Source organism: Athene noctua, chromosome 2 (genome assembly GCF_965140245.1).
Source record: "Athene noctua chromosome 2, bAthNoc1.hap1.1, whole genome shotgun sequence".
Taxonomy (NCBI): Eukaryota; Metazoa; Chordata; class Aves; order Strigiformes; family Strigidae; genus Athene; species Athene noctua.
Genome location: NC_134038.1, coordinates 110,985,397 through 111,012,572, shown reverse-complemented (window position 1 = coordinate 111,012,572; position 27,176 = coordinate 110,985,397).

The window sequence follows — 27,176 nt, the reverse complement described above, 5'->3', positions numbered from 1 at the left end:
ATCACTAAACTTAACACTAGGTAATTTTGGTATAGCCTAAGGTTCCTTTTCTGGCTCTACCTCCCACTGACAGAAAATGCATTTGTTATCATTCGTATTACAAGCTTAACTCTCTGAACTAGTCAAGTGGAACTGATAGAGATTGCCGTTCTCATTCACTCAGTCTTGAGGCTTTCCCTGGAAGATCTCTAATGATAATTTCTCCTCTACCTCAGCTACTCTTTACAAAAAGGACAACAAGTGGATCCTCCCTTTTTTAAGTCTCCCTGGAAGAGTATATACTTGGAATTGCAGAGAACAGTGCATAATAAAAGACAGCTATTAATAAAGACTCTATTTGTGTCTAAATTTTGAGATGCAGAATGAAGATGCAGAGTGAGCACTGCAAGGATCACTTTTAAACAAAGTTCACAATCTTGTATGGAACCAAAACCAGAAACAGATGCATTTAAGACAACAGCTTTCTGCTGGAAGAGGAAGAAATGAAAGACAGACCTTCTATAACCTCGCCCTTAAACTTTGAGAATTTAATTACAAAGCTGTAGAAAGATTTTAAGAGAGAGAGATTCAGGAAATGACACATGCACGAAACATTAAACCTTTGAGTATGCTGGTCCCTTTAAATTTTATTTAACTGCAGCTTGAAAAAAAGGGAAAAAAAGCCTAGGTATTAAGTGAGGTACTAGATCCAAGGGAAGGGAGAAAACTTTTAGAACAGCTTTGATAACGCTTAAAGGAACTGAGAAACTTCTGTTTGAAAAGGTCTCTCTGCAGGTATTGACAGTTCACGTAAGGTAGTGTGTTAGGAATATTTAATGAAATGTAAGGTTAGTACAGGTCTTTGCACACATTTGGATTACTGCACAAAAAGTAACTAAAAGTTAATCCTCCACAGTACCATCTGCACCTGATATTAGTTCATGTTGCAGGTGGTAAAAATTAGGTTCTAATTAAGAGATTTATACACAGTCATAGCCACATGGTGTTAATGCCATCCCTATAACCTAACTACCCAAATCAATGAGTTGTCTGCAACTTACTCCCTTATTTATTTAAAGAGTTACTAAGGTTTTATTTGCTGCCTTCTTTCTGTAGGAAGGCAGTTGAATATATGTGAGTGTAGTATCTTCTTCATAGAGTTTGGTACAAGGGAAAGACAAAAAAGTTTCCAGAATACTGCTTTATAGTCATATATGAGATACACAGCTTTCAACAGGAATTACAATAATCATGGAGAAAGACAGAAAGATAGTGACATAGGGAAATGCTGGTAAAAATTAGCAACAAGTTTATGTTCTTCCTTGACTTGAGCAGGGTTATGGGAAAAAAAATCTTAGCAATAGTTATGGCTTGATTCCATTACAAATGCTGTTTCCTGGGGATATGATGAATAAAAGTTTCATGTCACAGGAATATCACGATTTTCACTGCTTTTGTGTTCATAAATGAAAAGAGGGTGGAAAACATCCCACCACTACATCCTAAATGCAGACAAGTGGCAAATCCAAAGAGCTTGCATTTCTCTTTGTACATGGCCTTTGCCTTCTTGTAGATTGTTGAACAAAAACGGAGTAAAAAAACCAGATTGCAAAGCCAAGTACTTTAAAATATTGAGGTGTATTAAAAGAAGCTGACTGTGATAATTCCTCATCTCTGTTTTCTGAAAGAGCAGAACTACTTTAACCAAAAACATTCAATAAATGCAGCTTGAAGTAAAACAGAGAAAGTAGCTCCTGGACCTGTGTCAGGTCAAGAGAGACCATGACATGGTTTAGGAGCCATCACTGTTACACAACTCACACCTTGGTACTGCTCTGCCTGGGTGTTGTAGGATGTTACACCAAGGCTGGGCATGACTGTTTTCTAGATTTTCACTACCTGACTGGTATCCTCAAAGTAATAATTTGATAGGGATTTGGGCAGTAGACCATTTAATCCCTCAGAGACTGAAAGTTGCTTCAGGCATTATCTTCTATTCAGCATTACTGAACAATGCTAAGTGTCCGAACACTGCACTTAGAAAAATTATATTATTTATGTGTGTTGTAGTAATGCTGCATAATCATTACCTGGGTTTGGGATCCTGCCATGGTTGGTCTGACTACATGCCCTCACCCTCTTAGTGAACCATAAATTGCCTACCCAGGCAACTGCCAGTCTGAAATTTGTTTTTTGTTTATGTTTTTTTCAACTTGTGTTTATTTACATATTACTCTGCTAATTTTAAGACAACTGCATTGGAATTATTACTGTTTATCTTCTGAGTTTTAAATTGTGAATAATGACATTTCCAAACTTTCCTCATTAATTGTAAAACCAATAATGTATTTGCTTTTAATCAGAAAAAGAGGAGAGCCATGAATGATCACACAGACCTAAACACTAGCATTTGAAAGAAAATGCGGAGCATTTGGAGATTTGTGAAAAAATTGGCAATGACGGCTAGTGCTTTATAGAGCTAAAACCTTTCGCACTGTTAAAGGTAGGATAACCACTTGCTACCAGCTGGTAAAGTCAACATGTAAAAATAAGTTGTGTAGATGTGTTTATGGTATTGCCTAGTTTCCAAACACCCTGCAGTATATTTATTTTGACCTGTGGCACCAAGATTTTTATAGAAATTTCTTACTGAAATGCAAAAAAAAAGCAATTTCTATGACAGAGAAAGAACCCGAGTGTCAGTATAAGTCAGGCTGTAGCATTCTTGCCTTTAATGCATTTGAAATTGGCCATAGAGTATAAACCATGCAGTGCAGCTAGAAACTTCAAATGCATGCCTATAAGCTTATTTGAAACGTCATGGTGCAATGTGGAAGAGCTGATAGTTTAATTCGGTGAAAATTCCAACTTTAATAACTTGGGGTCAGTCATTGGCAATGTCGTTAGTGGGTTTTTTTCCTTGCTTTTCAGTGTAAGTAGTCAGTTCTGCCTACTCTAGTCAGGCTCAAAACATGGTGGATGAGAATTAACTATCTCATTGCGGTTGGCTAACTCAATACATATTGATTTGTGGGTCCTGTGACCTAAAAAAAGACAACTATATTAAACTTTGAAATAATGTTAAATAAGATGGGCTTCACCAAATTAGATAATAGAAAACACGTCCCAGTAGCACTCTTGTGGTAGAATAGTTAAAAGACATCAGCTTCTGGAAACCATAACTTATTGACAGCGATATTCCTTTGGCTAGTTTGATCTCAAGCCAAGCTGGCTGGCTTGCAGGTGTAGAAGTCATCATAGTCATACCAATCCCTCATAATTTAGACAGAGCTCAGTTCAGCGGTAAATGCTGAAGACATCTTCAAGGACCTGTGACTGAGACTATTGACTGGTATTTAAGAGATTTATCTCCAGATCTGCAGTAGAGTTCACATATGGCAATTTACAAATCCATGCATTTATTTTCTGTGTCTCTACCTGAGGGATAAAGGCTTTGACCACCCAAGGGTTCTATGGCCCTGACGTCTAGATGGGGATCTACCACAGCATGTTGTGCGCCCTTCTGGTGTACAGATCTAGATTTCTTTCCGGTCGAAATCAAGGCAGAAGAGGCCATGGAATATCTGCATCTTCTCCTGTTCCTCCATCATGACATGATAAAGGCCTATGTCTGGACCTGGAAGCTGAGAATTTCCCTAGATCTGCTGGACTAGAAATGCCAAATTAAGCATCACAGGCCATCTCTACTGAGGTGGCCTAAAATTTCCCTCACCCGGTAAAATTACGTGAACCATGGAGGGAAGGAGAGGAGCCATGCAGATGAGGGGAGCAGAGATGAGGAGGGACTCTCCCTTTCAATGGAAGCCTTTGTTTAAGCCAGCTGAGAAATCACATTATACGTTTACCATCCAATATGTCTCACCGATTCAATTAGCCCTTGGCTCCATACACTGGGTTTCTGTACCCAAGCACACGGTTCTTCCCAGGTACCACATTCACCATCCTGTTTTATAAATAGACTATAATGAAAACGCTCATTGCCAGTGCTCCTGTTGCAAGTTACACTGGTGACACTGAGGACAGAATGTGGCCCTTCACTATGACGTTGCCTGTGAGGCAATCAGCAAGCACCTGTCTCTGTTCATCTGGTTTGATTTTTGCAGGTGGCATTGTGCTTCTTCATATCTTTGTTTTTTGCAACACTTAGATACTAAATTATGTACTTTAATGTGACATATTCAGGTGAAAAATGCCAACTAATAATGTATTAAAATAGTAATTTTTACTTCAGTAAAAACAGATGTGATATTAGATGCAGTATTTACTGGCAAGACATAACTGACCTAGTCTACCTTGTAAAGAACCTTATCTTTTGAAGTCAGGTATATTGGGAGTTTATGATGAAACAGAACATTGATAATTACATAAGAGTTTATTGTCAGATATTTTATTACAGCATTAAAATAGCACTGTTCCACCAAAAACTGTACCACAAGCAAATGCAGGCTCATCCAAGAAGCCACATGCAGAAGAGCTGGTTTTCCCCTTCATTAAGAACAGTAATGTGATCCTCTGCTGGCATTTATACCCACCCTTTGAGCCTATGAAAATCTACACTTTGGAGGACTGTATAGAGAATTCCAAGTAAAAATTAATTTGCTGACAGTTGTTCCTTACCAATGGGTAAATTGTTATGGTTTATCTGTAAACCAGCAGGCCTTACAAAACTTGGAGAGAAGGAAGAAGACTCATTCTCCATGTTCTTTCTCTCCCCAAACAGCCCTGTCCCAAACCTCTCTTGGACACATTTCCTTCTGCTCCAGGAGAATGATGCAAACCTGTCTGAATTACCCTGGGCTCAAAGCAGCAGTGTTACAGTCTCTTCGCTAGCCACTATACCCTAGTGCCATTCCAGGGTTAACAGAGTTTAGTGAAGTTTTTTAATGCAACTAAATGAAGACATTATCCCTAAATGGTGAGGAGGGGCAGGTTTCCAATAACTAGGGTTATGACTGGCTTGTGGAACATGTATCTTTACCTGTTGTATCAGTTCTCTTTTCCTATATGCTTCTCTTATCCATCTCATACAGATTTTTAGACTACTTCTGAAAGTGTTATGAAGTCTTTGGAACAGACTGTGCTTTTGTTACATTCCATCAGTTCCTAAGCCTACAGGATCGTGGTTCTTCAGACTACAGCTGAACTAAGCAGGGCTTGGGCACAAGCCTATGCTTGACACTGCTGGTGGCATCCTGGAACTGTTTTCACTTGTGACACCTCCCAGCCTACATCCACAGGGCAGTACAGCAGTACTGTTAGTCTTATTGTATGACTTAGTATACGATCCCCATATCATATAGGTTAGTGACTGGCTTGGGAAAGCCACTCTCTTGAGGAAAGGGGTTATATGGACACAAGCAGCACTGCACCAGCTGGCTTCAAGGCCAGAACACATGCCCTGGCATGGTTACTTCGTGGATAAGCCTCTGAGATCATGGACTAATAGCTCCAGTGTTTAATCCAAAGTGTTTAGAAGGGCTCGGGCAGTGCAGCATCTACTGCTTTCACTGGGAGATTATTTCCCACAGTGACCACACTGTCAGAGTCCATCCTCTGTCCACCACCAGTTGGCCGACCCCAGCTGTAGCAAAGATGGGAAGAGCTCCTTGGGTCTCTCCACTCGCCTACTCCTGGATTTATATTCCCCACATGTGAATGTCTCTCTGTCTCATCCTGCCTTCCACATCCTCTTCTTGTGTTGTTGCTGGATAACATTTGTGTGACACAGCTGGGGAGCCTTGAGCCAATTCTGAGAAGGAGCAATCCTCAAGTCTGACTTAGGCAGGACCTCATAGTCTCCTGTGCTCTGGAGGCTTTGGGTTCTTCCTGGAGACCTCAGTGGTAGTCTCCTTTCAGAAATACATGGCCTGAAGTTTACTGAATTCAACATCTTGATCCATTTCTATGGTGCACTTTTCCACTAAGCCTCCTAATATTCTCGCTTACTTGTATTTTGCTTCACTGTTCCCATGCTGATGTTGTACAAGTCACATTTAATACTCAGAAATTATGCTTCAATAACCAGAATGTCCATGGGCAGAAAATTGGGAGATGTCTGAAAGATTTGACAGGAGATAGGAACCATCTGGGGTTTTTTTATTTTTTATTTTTAATTTTTCTCTCCAAAACAGCTAGAACGGTAGGAACAATTTTATATTGATGTACAGTGTTTGGTGCGTGTTCAGTGAAGTTTTAGTGTCATTCTTTGAAAAGTTTTAACCACAAGTGAAGAGGATCTGTAAAAAGTTGAGCTGAAGGGCACAACTATCAAACACCAGCTTGTGAGCTGGCAGTGCAGAAGGATAAAAAGTGCTTGTAGAAGCAAAATATCTCCACTTTTGTACCCTGGCATTTAGCTTGCTACATTATGGCTTCTGACAACAGGTGATAGGAATTTAAAAGGAAGTGAAGCATTCACTCTCTTCCAGTCTGCTCTCACCAGTTTTACAAGCTAGATCATCAAACAAGAAAAAACCTACCACGATATCAAGGAAACACTCCCCACCACATTCAAGGACATATAAATGTTAATAGCGCCTGGCACCAATTTCCTGACACACCAGCTGGTAGTAGTTGCTAAGTGCTATAGTTTGGTAAAAAGAAAAAAGGTGAGAGAGGTTGAGAGACAGAGATTTTTTTTTTTATTTTAAAGTGAAATTAAATGAGGCCTCTTTCCTGGAGATGCTTGCCTCTCAAAAATGTTTTCTAAATGGAACTTCCCTTTCAGTTCTCCACAGGTTATTTCCTATCTTTTGATACAGCAAATTATATTTCCTATCACTGTTCCCAAAAACATCTAATAGCAAAGGAAAGAATCCCCCAGGCTTGAAGAATTCAAGGAGGATTTTTTAATCTGAGTTCCCAAATGTCTAATAAATCACGAGGTTTTTTTTAATACGACATTCTCAAAAAGTAGAACAGAATTGGACACATAAGAATCACACAAAGTCTTTCCTACCCCTCCAAGAGCAGGATGTGAGAACCTCGTGGTGAGACCCTCTAGAGCATCTGAATATCTTCAAATGATGCGTTAGAAAGCATTTGACACCTTGGCAAACCCATATGCAAATAAATACATGGCCCAAATTTTCAAGGTGTGTCTGAGGCAAAAATAAGGCAGACTGGGAAACACAGCTACTCCCACAGTGTTTTCTCTTCCAGAAAAGCTTAGATTGGTCCTGCTTATTTCCAGTCTTGGTTTAAATGTCTCATATGTTGTAAAGATCAATCCCTTACAGGAACATCTCCCAAAGTTACCTCTACAATATTAAGAGGATATTCCTGGCTGTCAGATGAGACTGTCCTCCCACTTTGAGCAGTTCTACTCCCTTACTCATGCGTATAAATGTGATTAACTTCTGAAAGTCCTGTCCTTCTCAGGGCCACTGTGGGAGGAGACACTCTAGTGTGGAGAGGAGCCAGACAATCAGTGTGGATCATTTACAATCCACAAGCCATCTAAATTGCAACTGTGTTGTCTGCTTTTATCTGGGTCATGCAGGTCAAGATGTTTATAGAAAGGTAAGATGTTTATAGAAAGGTAAGAGAGGTATTTATCAGCATTTTCTAAATCACCTGGCACTCATTGAAATGAAAGAAAAGTAGTTATCAAGATGCTCTGCAAACCCCATTCAATACCAACACATAAAAATGCTTTTTAATATCCAGCCTGCATTTTGTCTTAGACATAGACAAAATATATGTAATTTTTATAAATGAGAAAGGTACAGTTTAGTGGAAAATTATTTCCCCTGCTTCAAAAAAGGACCAGAGTTTCTTGTTTCTGGACAGCTCTGTAAGTCAGGAGGAGACAAATGAACTGGTGTACAACACTTCCCCTTCAAAAATGGGCTCAACATGTTGAGCTTCCCCACACAAATCTGTGAATTCAGGTCAAATTTGGCAAAAGATGAAAGGTGGGGGGAAAAAAAAGCACACCCTAAACTTTTCATTGCCACATTCTCTAAATGACACATTCTGATTTCTTCTTCAGCTGTGAGGCAACATTTGTGCTCCCACTGTTGACCTTCTTCCCAATACCCTACATTGACCAAAGACATAGAGCGGGAAATCAAAACGCACACAAGCAATGTGCCACATCAGTAATGTGCAGTGCAGTTCAGCTGCTGCCTCCCTGATTTATATATCTCCTCTAGCAGAGGACTTTTTAAGTACCTTTTTTTCTTTGCTATATACTTTTCCCCAGGTACCCTAGGAAAGCAACTGCAGCCCATGATGTGAAGAAATCAGTCCTTAAAAATGGGGTAGAGAAATCTTTCCTGGCCACTGAGATGGCCAGGAAGAGTCCCAAAGCAAGGGCATATGGCATAAACATAATGTCCATGGACAGCAAACAAATCGGGTTTTTTGTTTGCTTTTCCAAGTAGAGCTCTTGGATAAAAACTGTCTCCATTCCTCTAAAATGTAATGATTAAAAATTCCTCTGAAAACAAAATAGACCACCTCCTTTGGAGAATTATATTTTTTGCAATACTAAAATTGTTAAGAAAAGAAGTAGTTGATTTTCACTAATCTGATGAGAGTTGCCCTTCTCATGTTTGCCCTAACCACCACCACCAATCACCAGTGTGACTCTGGTCTTTGGGCCAGCATGCCTACCTATTGCTAGAAAGCAATGTAACATTGTGTGAGCTATCCTCCCCTCTCCTCAGTCCTTTGCTGATGGGGACAAGGAGAATGTTGTTGTTCTGGAGCATGACTACAACCTGAGAGATCTCTCCCTTGCATGTACCCTGAGGACACCTCACTGGGAAGGGGCCCCACCTTTACTCCTCCTTCTGATTTCTGTTAAGTTCTTATTCAGAAAAAATAGATATTGTTTTAAGTAGGAACTTTGTACAATACATGTGCTGTAACACCAGGAAAACACCAGGAAAAATTTCTAGGCAAATACATTTACTAGACCTTGTTGTCAATGGGCTGAAAGAACATACTTTGTATTATGCACATGCTTAAGTGGTGCTTGAAACAGCAAGGGATTTAAGGACTTGCATAAATGTGCTTAAATCAGGTCTTCATCTTGTGAAAATCTATTTCTTGGAGTCTGACGAATCTTTTTTTGCAAAGTGAACACTACGTATTTTTAATGTAATAGTATGTTAAACAAACAAACAAAACCCAAAAGATTCAACCAAACTTGCAGTGCTGTTCCAGATATATAAACTCATATGTTACATTATGTAGATCAGGCCTGCAGAGATCAGCCTTCAGGTGTTACAGTGATAAGCAATGCTATAAAATCCTATAAGCCTATTTAGGGCAGGGAGGATGTAAGCGATGCAGAATTTGTGTTGGATTCCTGTTCAGGGCTTCATATCACCCCTTTGACTTTGCCAGATTTCCCTCTGAACCACCAGAGGCTCTGGATATGCAAAGAGCAAAGCGTGTAATCAAATGTATTATTTGTTGGCACTCTTTAAAGATGACTTAGTTTCTCTCGCCATATATTTTCTAATTATTTTTCTGCTGCTTTAAGGACTGACTATGTTCTGCTTCTCTAAACCTTGTTTCCAGACTGCACACACTTTTGGTTTTTAGGCTGATATTTATCACTCTGTGTTTATGTTTAAAAAAAAGAGAATCCATTTCCAGTATTTGTTGTTATTAATTCTTTCGGCTCCTTCTCCATTTCTTTCACCTGCAGTGCAATGCTACATGGTTCATATTCATTATTGTGCTATTATTTGCCTCAAATATGTTTTGCACTGTTGCATGAATTATTTTTGACAGTTGAACAAAGGCAAGATGTTAATCCAAGGAAGCAATCTGCAGAACGTGCTATTAAACAAGAGTAGGAATGTCTGTGCAATTTACCCTATTCAAAGATGTACAGGAAAAACTGGGAATCGTCAGTCTGTGGAAATAATCACACTGATGAAGCCAACAGCACTGGGAAGTCATGGACTAGGTTGCTTTGTCTGCTTATCAACCATTTGGAAACCTTGATATTATATCTACTTTGAGCTCTGAACAATAAAGATGAAGTCAGTTAAAACACGGTGGGTCCCTCTGCAAAAATGAAGAGAGGCTATTTCTGCTCATGAGCCAGCAGTCTTGTGCCAGGGCACTCTCCTGACTGCAGAGTGAGAAGTTAGTACATAGGGCAACATTTGGGCATGACACCGCAGTGACCGAACCAGCATGCTCCTGCTTCTGGCCAAGCAAATCAGGGCTTGTCAGGGAATTTCTGCACATTGCTCAATTTCACAGAGTAATCATGCTGTTGGGCAAGGGTGAGTGTATGTATGTGTATCCTCTCACCTCACATCAGCAATCCAAAGTGCACAGAGGCAGGCACCCATGCAGTCACAGGATGGCTCAGAATAGAAGGCACCCCTGGAGGCTGCCTAACCCAACTCCACTGCTCAAAGCAGGGCCAGGCAGAGTGGATTAATCAGAACTGTATCCTCTCAGGCTTTGAATATCTCCAAGAATGGAGACTCCATAACCACTCACAGCAACTGCTCCACTGTTTGGCCACCCTCAAGGAAAAAAGTGTTTTCATATGTTTAAATGGAGTTTTCTGTATTTCAAGTTTTGCCCATTGCCTTTTGCAACATTCCTTCTAGTGCAGTCCAAGTGGCTGTTGGCCTTTGTTACAAGGGCACATTGCTGGCTCATGGTAAACTTGGTCACTAGAATGCTCCAGGGCCCTTTTTGAAATCTGCTTTCCAGTGGGTTGGCCCCCAACCTTCATTGGTATGTGGTGTTATTCCCACCAGGTCCAGAATTTTTCATCTGAGGAAAAATAATCTTTCTCTGATGGAATCTCCTGAAGCATAGCCTTTGATTAACTTCATGAGGTTCCTGTTTGCCCTTTTTTCCAGTCTGTTGAATTCCATCTGAATGGCAGCACAACCAGGAGTATCAACCGCTCCTCCTAGATTTTTATCATCTGCAAACTCACAGAGAGTGTACTGTGCCCAGGTCATTAACAAAGATGTTATAAAATATTTGTCTCCATAACAAGACTTAGGGCACACCATAGGTGACTGGCCTCCAGCCAGACTTCATGACACTGATCACAACGTTTTGAACCTGGCAGTTCAGTCACCTTTGAATCTACCTCACTGTCCACTTATCTAGCCCATATTTAATCAGTTTGTCTATGAGGATGTTATGGGAGACAGTGACGAAACTCTTGCTAAAGTCAAAATAACCAACATACGCTTCGTACCCAAGATGCAACATGCTGCTTCCCATCCACTGCCACCCCAATGTGGCGGCTTTTTTCCATAGTGAAATGGACATGGTGAACTCTACTTTGGAGGTATCTTTCTTTATCCATTGAATGTAGAAAAGACTTTGCATGATCTACTTAACTTTAACATACTTAGATTAAGTGTTAGGGCTCATATTCCAGTTGTTATTTTTTGTAATTTGCACAGGCACTTAACAACAAAACTCTTCCAAATACCTCATGCCACAGCCTTTTTGATATAGATCTCCTCACACAAGGCAAACAAGTAGTTAGTGAGGTCTCTCAGTCCTAAAAAGTTTAATAACTTGGTGAAATTTGTCATGCTGAGGCTGATAGAAGCTTTCCCAGAGTCTACAGATGCAGGATTTCAGTCTCCTCTTTCTGTCTGCACACCCATACCAGGAGATCAGGGAAGGGTGGTGGCCATGTGAGGTACAGATGCATGCCTGATTCACGTAGATTTAGTATGCTGTCAGCTTTTCATGGAAGGAAATTCTTCAGAACCACTAACAAATCACCACCACTTCTACCAAAATTTGCATCAAACTTTCCTTCAAAAGACTTGCTGACATGTTTTGGATGCTGATTATATGCCGCACATCCACATCCTTGATAACAGACCTATCCATGGCTTATGTTTTAGTCTCAAATCCCTGATGTATCACTCAATAGGTTTCAGTTCTGGAACTGTAGTCTTAAAACCCCACTTGCTCACAGGGCATGTAATAACATTCAAAAACCTCCATCATGCCAGAAAAGTTATCCTTTTTACTTCAGTGAACACAAAACTGTACTCTCTTTTAAGGTTGCTCAACTTTCAGCTGTTAAAACTGAAGTAGTCACTTATCAAAAGCTCTTACATACATCACAGAAGTCATAAAAAACTAATGTCTGTTCATTTATTTATCTTCTGAAAGGTGGCCTGAGTGCTAGCTCACTCAGCGCTGAGAGGTATGAGTAACTCTCAAGTATGGATATGGATAAATACATATATTATTGTTTATTACTGAGAAATGTACATGACTGCAGTAAGAGCAACAGGGCTCACTGTGCAAATGGGCAAGGGCCAGGACTTCAGTCCTGCTGAGGAAAAGTCTATTTGGTCAAAAGGGCTGAAGGCAGTAGAGCAAAACCAGCCTGATCCTACTCACAAATGGACAAAGCATCACCTTGTCAAACACACACCTTCCACAGCTCTGCAACCGCCCATGCACCCACTTCCCACATACAAATCACTGTTATTGACACAAATTCTAGCTCATCAATGTTGACTCCTATGCAGAATTCGTTCAGCTTTTTATGGGTGATCCAATCTTGCCATTCACAAATAATCACAGTGTTCAAACAACTAGGAAATGTCAAGAAAGTATCTGAAGTTTTCAAAGCAGAGACTACAAAATAACCACGATGTTCACTGCATGCTGGTGAGGTGTTTCTTCTCTCTGGTTTGGGAAGCAGGAAAGCAAGGTTTGGCCATGGAATCACTGTTGTCTAAGAAAGGGAATGCTGTAGGACAACCAGAGATACTGAGCTCTTCTCTGTGAAGTAAATGTTAACAATAGATTTGAGTAATTTTTAAAAAATCGTTTTATTTATTTATTTGAGTTGTTGTACAGATGTCCTGGTTCCGGCCAGGAGAGAGTTAACTTTCCTTGGGCTGAGAGTGAGCACAGCTAGACGACAGGCTCGGACTGGTCATTGGAGTATTCCACATCATGTGATCCCATGCTGAGTGTATAAGGGCATGTGTGCTCTCTCATTTTCTTTTCCTGGTTGGTTGGTGGCAGGATTTCTGGTGTGGTCAGGAGCACTGCTGGGGGCAGGCTGTGTGTCAGCTCGTGAGCAACTGCTTGGACTTACTATTGTTACTATTACTATTTTTTTTTATTCAAAATATGATTTTTTTTTTTTTTTTTTGTAACTTCCATGTTTCACTAGGGTGGGAAATTAATGACTGGCTACAAGGTGATTGGCTACCAGCCATGTTCAAACCATGACAACAAACTAGTGCAAGGTTTCAACCTTCCCTCAGTTGTAGTTTCAAGAAGTCGTGAAAACAATGCCTATGGACAGTGCATTTATTTTTTTTCAACTGATGAAATCCAGCCCACTGACCATTTTTCCAGTGGGTCACCACTTTGCCCTTGAGAATATAGATTAGAGAAAGACTTGTTTTCAATTACCTCAAGCTCTGAAAGAAGTCAAAATGGCTCCTGAAGTTCCCTATCCACTGTGTGCCAACCTAGAGAGCTGCTAAGCAGCTTCATACTAATTAAATAATCAGTGAGACAAATCCTTTTCTGATTTACTCCGTGTGGAAGATGGCTGAAATTTTTGAGTTGTGAAAGATATAAATCAGGGCAGGCTTCCTCAAAGTCCTTTCCATGTAATTTTTGGAGGTCTTAAATCAACAACTTGCCTGTTCTTGCACAAGGTGTGCAAGAGCACACCTGTGGGTGTTTGCAGAGCTGCTGAGGTAGGGAGTAGTTTCTGTGTATTCTCGTATAGCTGTTCCTTAGCTCCAACAGAAATGCCTCTTCACATCCTGTCTATTAAGGAGGTATTTGAAGCACTAAAATATGAATAATGATCTCCTGGGCCACTGCTGAAATCTGACATGAAGAAGCTGGCTGTCCTCATGTTTCCCATGAATTTCAGTTTTCTCTTTCCACCCCAGTGCCACTGTCCATCCCAGTTCACCCTCCTTGGGCTTTACAGAATGATCAGAAGGTCTGAGTTTAGTCACAGTTGCCCAGTGAGTTTTCTTGCATTTTTAGCAGTGACTCATGAGACTCTGGACAAGACAATCCCTTTTTCATCGATGTTAGTAGAGAAACAAAGTTTCCTTCATCACCATTCTAAGGGTACTTGGTCATTCTTCATCCTTTCTTCAATGGGCTGCACCCTGAAAATGTACCCATCTTGATGAGCTGTCCTTTAGCACTCCTATCTCAGTGCTGTGTCTATCCTATCATAGGTTTAATTAGAAGGCCTATAAACAGTCACCTCCACATCACCTCTATGTAGAAAAACAACACCAGGCTTAATTCATGTGAAGGAGAGTTGTGCTATTTTTTTCCATGTGAAAGGATCAGCTCTTTGAGCACAAGAACCAATCTCGATCTTCGAACTATACTCTCAACTATGACTAGGAAAGAGACTACACTATTCTGTCACCAGAACACATCATAACATCTGTGGTCATATTAAGTGGTTTCATCAAAAGTGGGAAAACAAAATAAAACAAAAAGACTTTTCAAACACGTCAATCTACTCTTTGATTTCAAGACTACAGAAGCTGTTAATTTCAGCGGTGCCAAACTGTTTTGCAGAGACAAGGTAATAATATCTTAACTTACGTGATGCCTTTGCAACACTTTAAAAAATATAAATTGGCGTGTGATAGAGCAGTCGAGGCAAAATGAACCTGGACAATATAGTCAGAACAAAGCATTTTTGTCTTATCAAAGTAAAATGAGGACAAAAAATAACTTTGATTTGTCCCTGACAAAATCTGTGAAAAATGGCACATTCTTAGAAGCATTTCTATTTAAGTAATTGTGATTTTTTTGTTAGACCTGACGGATCTAAACTTTTTCATAAGCCCTACTAATGATTCTCTCTTATCTTGTGGATATATAATAAACATAGTGACATAATAAAGTGATCCTTTGCATAACTGTGCCCCACCTATGAAAAATAAGGGCAGGAACATGAATTAAACCTATTATCTAATGGAAAAGATCCAGGGAAATGTGAGGAACACAAGGGCAATACGTTCTCTGGGACTCTTCTTCTGATAATACAGATTACTGGGTGCTGGAAAAGCCACAGTTTTTATCTGGCCAGAGATGAAGCATTTCAAGAACTGGGTAATTACACAAAATGGTCAGCTATTGAATTTTTCTGTTTCCTGTTGGTATGAAAAGTAAGCACATACTCTTTGCCAGGCAGAACAGTAATCAATAGGTAATGGAGAAGTAATTTGTTTGGTGACAACAACTGGATGCCAGTCCTTCAGCACCTCTATTAATAAATGTCATGTATCCATGCCAGCAGAACTGAGATGACATTGAGCCTTGAAGTCCATGAAATATTGACCATTAAATATTTCTAAAATAATGTTTCAATCAAACTATATTGCCAGTTTTTAACATGAGATTCTAGATCAGATTTGCCTCTCATTTCCACTAGCTGTACTCCAGAGCAATTCCGCTGGCTAACTCCAGTCTGAAATTAATGTTGCTGAAGGCAAGAAATTCGTTCACTGCATAAGTATCAGATGCAAGTTTAATGCTTTGCAAACTTCTAGCAGGGTTCTCACAGGTTGAATGAGCATCCTCCTGCTGAAGTCAAATTGTTCAACCTGGAGATCTACTTGTCTAGGTCAATGTTCCCCATGGGAATGGACTGATCCAGTGATAGCTTTCATCTCCTTAAAGTAGTTTATTCACTTTTTAAATACAATTTAGGGATTCAGGTTTCAGGCCAGATTCTGTTTTACCCATGCACATCTTCAGAGAGCTCTCAGGTCACTGGAAAGTGGAGTGGTAGCATCAACGATTAACAGTCTTAAAGGCAGAGGAGACCTTTCCTTACCTGGGAGACTTGAGAGTCCTGTAATGCTTTCCTTCCATCTTCCTCCTCATTCCATCACTTCTCACCTGAGATCTTGGTAACTTTGCCAGAGTGACTCCCACTTGCAGGAACAGTTGCAGTAGTTGCAGTAGCTGTGAACCCTCTGCTTTCTCTTTTTCACGTGAAATGGACTTTACCCCATGTCATTGTAATGTTTGCTCCAGCTGTATGTGCAAAACTTCTCCTGTTTCTTCCTCTCAGTTTTATTCCACGCTCACTGTTCTAGTCCTTCTCTTCACTGAGATTTCTTCTAAAGTCTCTTGCCTCTCATGAATTATTTTAGTTGTTCCTACACACTGTGATTGTATACGTTGTTATGCTGTTTATTAGTGATACTGTCTTTGAATTCAGTGATGCAGATTGTCTCTTTCACTAGCACTCAGGGATTTGCAGTTGTGAAATTAATGGATTCACTGACTGTTGACTTTGACAGCTTTGGGACAAGCCTATGATACTGAAAAAACCCAAACTTGTCCAATGGCAGTGATACAACAGCACAGCCTCAAAAAGCTCTTCCAAAATACATAGGCTAATTCAAAAGAAGTCCTTTGTGAAGGACTGAAACTCTTCTCATGGCTCCAGTGGGGGCAGGATCAGGGCTGCAAATTCAGAATGTAAAGGTATGATTACATCAAACTGTGTGTGACAGCACCCATTAACAGTCTGTTACACTCCAAAATCTGATGCAATTCAAAGTGAAGTGAGCAGATGTAAAACAACATGCTCCCAGCACACTCCAAGAGTCTCAGAAGAGCTCTGCCTCTATTCATTTTAATTTCAAAAGCAATTAGCTAATACAAATTAAGAAAAACAAGAGATAACTGCTAAATCTGGCTTTAAAAAGAACATTCTAATGCAATTGCCTTGGTGTCAAATTTTCACAAGTATTTGCTTTGGTAGTCCTGAGTCCAACAGGGGCTGTACACATGCAGTGAAGTAGTATTTTTTTTATATGAGTGAAAATGTCATATTCTTTTCTGACAGGCTGCCCACTTTTCCAAAATATGCCGTTTATACATAACATACTAGGTATGGGAAACATAAATTATGCATTATAGCTGATATCCAATGCATAAAGTAACCTGAGTGTGAGTGGGCCACCTACACTAAAATGTCCTTTCTTTCAGTTTAGTGAAGTTTCACCACAGTCAATAAAAGTTACAGGCATTGGCTATTTCTGAAAATCAGGCTGCTTTTATTTCAAGGATATCTCTGGTGCCCAATCCACTGACTGATATCCTATTGCCAAAGTCCCATGAGAAATGGAAAAAGACTGCAAGTGCTGGCACCTCCCTGGCCCAACCTGCAAGTGACATTGCTGTCATTCCCTTCTGCTTCTTTCATTAAACATGGAGGGGACTATTTTCTTTTCCTTTTAGACACCAAATTGAATGAAGAAATGAGATTCAGTGGGACTGAAATGCAGCTTTATGTGAGTGAAACTCCCTGCATTTTCATATCTAAATTCCAGAGCTTTTTTTTGCTTGTTTCTGCTGAAAAAAAAATTTAAGTATTTTAGAAATACTGAATTTTTGTCTCCAAGATTCATAAATAAATTCTTTCCTTTCTAACATCACGGACCATTTCATTTTAACAGCTTTCAAAATTAAGCCCTTGAGTTTTATCTTTCTGAAGCCATATTTTCCATTCAAAAACAGATCTAAATTTGAAGAACAGAGGAAAGACAGAAGGCTTTTACAGTCCACCCAAATGAAACTGAACATTTCAAAACATGTATTATGATTACAGTGTAAATACCTGCCTGCAAAAACAGACTCCATCACAACCAAAGAGCAGGCTGGAGAAAGAGGTCTGCCAAGCCCTGCAGCCTTCGCTGTGTGTCAGAGGTGATGCCCAGGGCAGTGGAACCATGAGGATGGAGATAAAGCTGGTGCATCTTATACTTCTGCTTGCCCATCTCCACCTCCTGCTACATTAAATCTCGTCCTGTGCCCATGGTCTTGCTGCATACCGCTCAACACAGCTGGCTGTTCTGTAGCACTGTGAGCTGCTCTCTTCTGGACAGAAATACAGACAGTCTGCCTGTGAAACTCAAGGATGTCTGCAACTCTTCCTACTCCTGCTGTGGCTTTGTGGTTTTTAACATTGCAGCATGTTGCAACTTTATCTTGCACTGCCTAAATGGTTCACTCTTTCAACCCCAAATCCATAAAGAAAATATTGTTCTTCTTGTGGCTGGAATTTAACTGTGGATCGTAGTTTTCTAGTTTGAGTTCTGGCCATACCTTAACGTATGGCTGGAGCAGAGGCTTACTGGTTGCTAACTGTTGAGGTATTTAGGCTGGCATGCAGGCCTCACTCCTTGCTTTGTATAGTCAGATTACTTAAAAAGAAAGCCGATTATTGGAGCTTAGCTGGCTGGAAACAAGTGATTCTTCAGTTCGAAATCCTAGCAGAAGCTGTACTTAGATAAAGAAAGTTTTCAATGTGAAAACATAGGAGCTATACTGCTCAAGTCTAGTGACAACTAGTTCATATCTAAAATGTGTATAGTTTTGAAACCTGACTAACATTTGCAGTGGTCTCATTATTCCCAAGGATGCAAAAAGCTTTTCTGAAAATGCCTTTTTACTTTTTTATTTGCCTTAAAACTTTGACAAGTAATTTAAATGTCTTGTGGAAGCTAAAAAATATGAGTTTGCATATTTATAAGGAATTATGCCAAGACCATCCTAGCCAAATAATCTGTAACCTGGTTCTTCAGGTCACAGATGTCAAGTGATAGTTGTGTAATTTACTGTGTGCCATTGCTGTAGAAACTGGCATGAGTCACTGTGTTAACCTAGATGAAATTATTTCTTGCTATTAAAAAAACAAAACAAAACAAAAAACACACCATGAAGGTGCATTCCTTACTTTCTGTTTTAACCATAGACTTGCAAACTAGTAATTACATTTTGTTTTCATAATGCTTTTCTCCTTGAAGATGAAGAAATGCTTGAATTGCTTTGCTAGGTGTGTTCATATATAAAGCTTAAGGCTGGAAAGACACTATGATTTTGACAGGTGCTGATCCCACTTGGCTACAGAATATCCTGGTACACCAGCGCTTTTCCAAACGGTTGTCTCTGTGCTTACCAGAGCTAAAATAGAGACATGGAATTGATTTTCCAAGGAAACAGCAAAATGGATTGAACAATTTGTGAACTATTTGGAAGCAATGAGCGTGACTGTTTTTTCTTGTCTCAAAAGGATTCAGATTATAACATGCTGGCAGTAAAATATGGTAGCTGTAGAAACAAAACATCCATGAGGATGAGAACACACCTACTTCTGGCAAATCTCCATAGAGCCTTTGGCCTTCAATATTACTTGAGCTGATGTTTACTACATCAATTTATTACCCTCTGCCCACAAGAAAGCATTTTTGGCAAGTTCCTCTTATGTTGTCCTCACATTACTCCTAAAAGGGGAAAAGTATCACTAAAAATTGAAGTGCTTTAAAAAGACATTTTATGACTATCTTTGTTGAACTACAGACATCTAAGTAATTCACATGTTTAGTTGCAGCTAATAAGAGAAGAACCAGAAGAGTTCAGCAATTAGGAGGGTTTTCTCCCTTAGCTCACTTTGAAAACAAAATCTGCAGTGACAGATCCTGCAAGAGCAGAAATTATAAATGATGAGTAGAAGACATTTTTTTCTTTAGCTTTGTAGTTTGGGACATTTGAAAGATGAGAGATGAAGCAATATCCTCAGCGTATTAGATGACAACTTTTCCAGTAGTGGAGTATAACTGAGAGGGATGTGTGATGCTGCACTGACCACAGGAGAGGGAATAAACAAGAAGGCACATGGTCCTGTAGCTAATCATGTCTCAAGATATTTGGTCCCAGCTCTTATACGTGTGACCTTGGATGAAGTTTTCCAGCACTCAGATCCTTTAAGTCCTTAAATCAGTGGAGTGAAATACCTAAAATATTTTCAAAAATAGGTTAACAAAAGAGAATATAAGATCCTAGACTTAGAAAACTTGCAGAATTGTCACATTTAGTATCCTTGTTCCTACTACCACCTATAGCTCTATCTTCTATATCTGTCATATCTACTTATACTATGAGGTTTCATCATCAGAGAAGATGATTGAACAGGGAAAAGCAAACTGAGGTCCTGCTCTCTTCATTACTCTATACATTAGCTGTGCAGCAACACAGTTCTGTGAGGACTGGAGTCTCTCATTTGACATCTTTTCTTGTGTGTGCCTGGTTTGGTCTTGAAGGAAGTACAAACCCTGACTCAGAATTTCTATGTTGGAGTACAGAAAAGGTCTCTTCTCTCTCTTCCCTTTCCTCTCAGTTTGGCACCTCTTCGGTTTGGGATCTCTGATACTCAGTATCATGGAAACTGAGTCTGCAGGCTTTAACTCATATGGGACAATTACAGACTTCATCTTGGTGTCCATTTCCACAAAACCTTTTGGAATTTCATTATTCTTGCTACATTGTCATTTCTCAATTTGACTGAAACTGGGCAATAGTTCAAAAATTATTACACATGTGCACACGCACACATACACACACACTTATATGCCTTATTATGCCTCAGGAGAGCAATCTAAATAATAATAATAATAATAATAATAATAATAATAATAATAATATCCAAAGGAGAAATACTTTCAGAGCAAGGAAAATTGGAAGAAGGAAACAATCACGCTAATGTAAGTGTTCTGTCATAAACTGATGAAATTGCAAAAGCAGAGTAATGCTGGTGACTTAGTGGGGGTGTGATAAATGTGGAATTGTTCTCTGTGACTAGGAAGGAAGGCTATCAAGAAAACCAGACTTCTAATTCTTATTCCATTTGGATGGGTCTAATGATAAATAAAAGGTATATATGTTTTGTCAACTACCATCGAGATGCTTGGGGATTTTCTTGGGAGGTCATGATGACATAGTATGAGAATAAAGGATGTGAAGAACAAAATCCTTTCTAACTGCGTTCAGATTCTGAGCTCCAATATCTCTAACCATTTCAGGATGTTAAAAAAAAGCAAAACAAATGCGGCACTCTCAAAATGGAAAAAAACCCACCACAAACCATGAAAGTCTTCTAGGCTGTGTGGTTGAGCTATAGATGTTCAGCAGATAGAAATTGGTTGCATAGGTCAATAGAAAATCTTGATCAAGGAAACAGGTCATACACAGCAGTGCCCTGAATGGCAACACTTATGCAGAAGAAGTATCTGATCTTGATATTGAAGGAGACAGTGATAAAACTTCAAAGGAAGCAGGACTTCAGAGAAAGCAGCACTGGAGCCAACATTACACAAGGCATCAATTTAATTTTTAATAAATTGTTTGTGGATCAATCAGTCTCTTGGGTTTAAGTTGTCACCAGTGATACACCCACTGCAACAGTGATTCAGATGTTCCACAACAATTATGATTCCTAGAGAAAGAGCAAATTCAGTGCACTTTATAATGACCATTATAGACTCCTTTATGCCATAGATGAGTAACTGCACATTTGTCTGAGAACTGCATAAATATCAATTATTCTGACTATAAACACAGCCACAGAGCTATTCTTTATTTGTAGGATCACACAAAGGTATCCTAAGTGCAGGGAAAATGTCCTTTTATATATTTTAAAATGAAAGAAATAATGAGCTACTGTAATAAAGTTCTGGTCCAGGAAAGTGCCTAGTTAGAAATGATGTGGTCAAACTAAGAGCTGGAGTTAAAACCAGATTAAGATGGCCACATTTTAACCTTCACATGTTGCAATCCATGCTGTACATCTGCCCTGCTTCCTAGTCTGAGCATGCTGCTGGAAAATAATGAGGAATAATCACTGGCCTGCCATGAAAATTCAACACATTTGCAAAAAGTATTCACAGGTGATTTTGCTTCCAGGACCTGGAGTTCCTCCCACTTATATCCATTCCAAGACTCCCATTGACTCACTGGAAGCAAATTAAAGGTAAATAAGAGCTCAAGTTTAAAATGCCTGTCATCCATGAAGCTATTATTGGTGCTGTTGGGATGGAAGTTGTCTGTGCACTCAAGAGATGGAAGCTGTAGGGAGCCCAGAAACATACGAGACGCACTCTCCAGCACCTCTGCTCGTTGGTTTTGTTGCAGTGATTTGCTGTGTGTGATCTGTAATAATTAGACCTGGCCACTAATTTTCAATTAACTTTACTTCTTCAATGACTCAGTGAAAAAAAAGGAGGAAGGCGTTGCTGGCATAGGGATCAGTGGAGTAGGAGAATTCTTCTTCCTAGGGATCACAAGAATAATTTGTATTTTCTGGTGGGAACTTTCAGAATTAAGTACTTCCTTGTGAATCAATATTTTGCAATACTGGCACTTCCAAACATCATGGTTATTTTCATAGAAACTGTGGAAAAAATCCTTTCCAGATTTTGAATCAATTTTTTGCAGAACTTCTGCAATTTTAAAACACAGGGTGGTTTCGTTTTGAGGTGCAAGCAAATATTATGGAATTGACATCTCCCTTAGTATGGAAATTCCCTTCTCCACATAGTTCTGGTTTAAAACATTTCTACCCCTGCTTCCTATATTCTGGCAAATACAAATGGAAATGTGAACTCAGATACGGGAAGCTTTTGTCCTTGTCATTGCTGTTCATGGTGAAATCAGAGGAAACAAATAAAAAACATGTTTCTCTCAAAAAAAAGTTCACTCGGCATTTCCTTTTATACACTTGTGTCAAATCCTTTGCACTCCTACCTGATGGCCATTCATGTGGCATCTCAAAGAGCAGTGAATTTGATGTGAACACTCTCAAACGTTATTTTCAAAGTCAAATTCTGGTTCTTTTTAAGAAGATACAAGACACAAAAAAAAAATCAGGGCACTGTGATTCCCCAAGACAAACCTCTGTAGATACTCCCACAATGTAAACAAATATCTCTGTCTCTGAGACACCTTGATTTTTAAGCTTAAGAAGTCCCTGCCTCAAATGTAAACTTGTGCAAGGGCTCAATTCTGGCTGGTGCTGAGCACTATCACTTTCATCTGAAAGAACATAAACATATGCATAATTTCAAGCATGGCAATAATCACATTCCCCAACTAAGGCTCAGGCTGAAGCAATTCTGAGAACAGGATCAAGTGCTGAGCACCTAGCAAAGCAAACTCCCAAGCTATGCTGGGCCTTAATTTCTGTCCAAATTACTGCTCTGAGATTTATGACCTAAGGGATGTTTTTTTTAAGGCATCTATTCCCCCTTGGCAATGTCCTCTTGGAAGTATGAGGAATTTGCACCCCAAAAGCATTCAAGTAGTTTAGACTTTATAGATCCAAATATCCTGTGACCCTTTCTACATCTCTTGGCAGTTTATAATTCAAGGTGTCCTTAATTTGTCTGTTGGGGAGGTCTAGAAGAGAGGTCTATAGAAAAGTTCAGATTTGGAAAGGATCTCTGCAAGTTCATCTGGTCCAATCCCTTGCACAAGGGGAGCCTCCTTCACATTTGTATGGGGTTGCTTAGGGTCTTGTCCAGGTAGGTTTTAAATATCTCCAAGGATGGAGAGTCTGCAACCTCTCTGAGCCCCTGTTCCAGTGCTTGGCCTCTTAGAGGCTTAGTCTTTGTGCTTCTGTCCCATACAACCTTCGGGCACCGCTGCATGACTCTGTTCTGCCTTTTAACATCTTTCTTGCATTGACAGCTCTTACCCTGGGGGCTGTGGATCAATCCCCACCAGAAATTTGTAACTTTGGGAAAATCATCCTGTGTTTTGTTTCCCTCCTGTACCCAGCATGGGTGGCTAACACCAAGCCCAGGAGCACTGTGTCTTGGTTACATCCATACACAGTGCTTGCTTTCCACCTCCCTGCCTGCAGTGCGCTCATATGTCTGAGGGTTAACTAACACATAGAGCAGAAAGCACCTCAAATTACATAACATTTACTGTGGGGTGAGAACAGGCACAGAGGGGAGGGTGAGATGCTGTTGTGTAGTACCTGCCACCATGCAGTCATGTACTCATGGTAAAGGGGTGGTCATGACTTTAGACCCCACTGAACAGGGTTTAGCAGCATTGTATTTTCCAAGGGTAGGAGTGAACATGAATGGTTCCCAGGGAGCAGCTGTTAAACTTGACAAGCATACTGTTATTTCCAGTATCTCCAGGTCTAGAGGTTGCTGAGTTACTAAAAAAGAGAGGGAGAAGAAAACAAATAATGTATGAAATATCCTTCAAGCAGTTTCAGAGAATGAATTCATATACTTTGAACATAAATACACTCCCTCCTAATTAATATGTTGTATTAATTTCTTCAAATGGAAGATGCTCATGAAATGTCTGGATTTATCCTGGCTTTAGTGAAACTGTGACTTCTCTGCCAGTGCCATATATTCCTGAAATATATGGATTCAAAATAGCTTTGACATAAATAGGTGATGATCTGAACCTGATTAGTACAGCCAGATTAGCACAGACTGTGAGATGAGAAAGCTTTCATTATTAACACTAAATTTAGTATATGACTTTGATTCGGTTTGATGTCTAGGTGAAAATTATTGTCTTGTATGGATGACAGGTCCTGAAGTGGATCCCAGAAGGTCTGATCTGCAGGCCTACAAAAGGCTTCCAGTGTCACCTGAACCAATTCATTTATTGTTCTCCTCCGGTGTCCACATGTAACCAGTGGAAAGTATTGATGTCCGCAGCCCAACTGCCTCCCCAGCATCTTTCTTATATGGATGTCTATTCCCCTACACAGGGCCCTTGTGAGCTTCATAACTTCATCTCCAATGCTAGCCAATGCCAATTGACTCCAAGACACACCCTCCCACTGGCCATGGCCAAGCCCATCAGTAACAGTCATAGCATCTCCATGTTAATGTATTTAAGAAGGAGGAAAAAAAAAAAATCTGTGCAGCTGCAGCTGGAGAGAGGAGTGAGAAGATACAAGAGAAACAACTCTGTTGACACCATGGTCAGTGAAGAAATTAGGGGGAGGAGGTGCTTCAGGCATCAGACAAGAGATTGCCCTGCAGCCTGTGATGAAGACTATAGTGAGGCAGGCTGTGCCCCTGCAGCCCATGGAGGTTAGTGGAGGAGCAGTTATCTGCCTGCAGCCTGTGGAGGACCCCACACCGGAGCAGGTGGATGTGCCCAAAGGATGCTGTGAAACTGTGGGAAGCCTGCACTGGAGCAGACTCCTGGCAGGACCTGTGAACCTATGGAGACAGGAGCCCACACTGGAGCAGTCCTGCTGGCAGGACTTGTGACCCTGGGGGGGACCCACACTGGAGCAGTCTGTTCCTGAATAGGACTGCACCCTGTGGAAGGGACCCCACGCTGGAGCAGTTTGTGAAGAACTGCAGCCTGTGGAAAGAACTCAAGTTGGAGAAATTCATGGAGGACTGTCTCCCATGGGAGGGACCCCATGCTGGAGCAGAGGAAAAGTGTGAGGAGTCCTTCCCCTGAGGAGGAAGGAGTGGCAGAGGCAACATGTGATGAACTGACTGCAACTCCCATTCCCTGTCCCCCTGTGCTGCTGGCAGAGGAGGAAGGAGACAAAATCAGGAGTAAAGTTGAGCCCAGGAGGAAGCGAGGGGGAAGGGGGTAAGGTGTTTTTAAGATTTGGTTTTATTTTTCATTATCCTACTCTGATCTGATTGGTAATAAATTAAACTAATTTCCCCAAGTTGAGTCTGTTTTGCCTGTGATGGTAATTGGTGTGTGATTTCTTCTTGTGCTTTTCTCAACCTATGAGCCTTTCATTGTATTTTCTCTCCCCTGTCCAGTTGTGGAGGGGAGTGATAGAGTGGCTTTGGTGGGCATCTGGTGTTCAGCCAGGGTCAATCCACCACAATCACCTTTGGTGCCCGATGTGGGGCATGAGGAATTCAAGATAAAGATAGTAATTTGGAGAGGTAACGAGCAAAACTTGGGCTGAACACAGCTAGAGAGCAAAGATCGGAATGATTGTGGGGAATTTATGTTGTAATTGTGGTGAAGGAACAAGGGGTGGATTGTGTGTAAATTATCCACTTTTTTCAGTGCTGTGATGATATAATTTTGATTTTGGTATGGGGAATTTTTTTGTTAATGTGAGTTAAGTTTGTGAAGTTTTTGTGATTAATGTGGATTTTAATGATAATTTTAAAATATGCAATTCATAGAGGTGAGGTTTTGACCATCAGTTCATCACACATTTCAGCCTCTCCTTTCTCCTCAGCAGGAGGACTCCCCACACTCTTCCTCTGCTCCAGCATGGGGTCCCTCCCATGGGAGACAGTCCTCCATGAACTTCTCCAATGTGAGTCCTTCCCATGTGCTGCAGCTCTTCATGAACTTGTCCTGTGTGGGTCCCTTCCACAGGGTGCAGTCCTCTTCAGGAACAGACTGCTCCAGCGTGGGTCCCCCACGGAGTCACAAGTCCTGCCATCCAGGAGCCTGCTCCAGTGCAGGCTTCCCATGAGATCACAGCATCCTTTGGGCACATCCACCTGCTCCAGCGTGGGGTCCTTCACAGGCTGAAGATGGATCTCTGCTCCTCCATTAACCTCCATGGGCTGCAGGGGCACAACCTGCCTCACCACAGTCTTCACCATGGGCTGCAGGGCAATTTCTGCTCTGTTGCCGGGAGCACCTCCTCCCCCTCCTTCTTCACTGACCTTGGTGTCTACAGAGTTATTTCTCGCACATATTCTCACTTGCCTCTCCAGCTGCAGTTGTGCAGGCTTTTTTTCCCCTTTTAAATATGTGACCCCAGAGTGCTACCACCGTCGCAAATGGGCTCGGCCTTGGCCAGCAGCGGGTCCATCTTGGAGCCAGCTGGCACTGGATCTAATGGACACAAGGGAATCTCCTAGCAGCTTCTCACAGAAGGCAGCCCTATAGCCCACTCCACCACCAAAGCCTTACCACACAAACCCAATACATTACTCCAATTGTAATTTCAACTCAGTATTTTTTAAACTTTTTTTGTTTTCTGGTGCTTTAGAGTAAGAAAACTACCTTAGGAGATGATAATGTATGGGAGGAAAGAGAAATCATTTAAAAATTAGACCTATCAGGAATTACACATTAAACCAACTGCCACAAGAATAATAGAGCTGTGCTGACCAGTAAGCACCAGCATTTTGAGCTCAAGGACATGAGAGGTGTTTAAGAGCATCCCTCAAAAAAAAAAATCCACCTTTGTTCAAACATTTATTTTGGCTCTGAATTGAAATATAAACATATGACTCCAAATTAGCTAAGCATAGCTGTGCTACTGCTGGAACTGTACTAGTTAGATAGCTTTTGAGTCAGTGTCTGGTTTTGTCCTTTCTAACATGCTTGTTGTCCTTCCTAGCATGCTTGCTGCC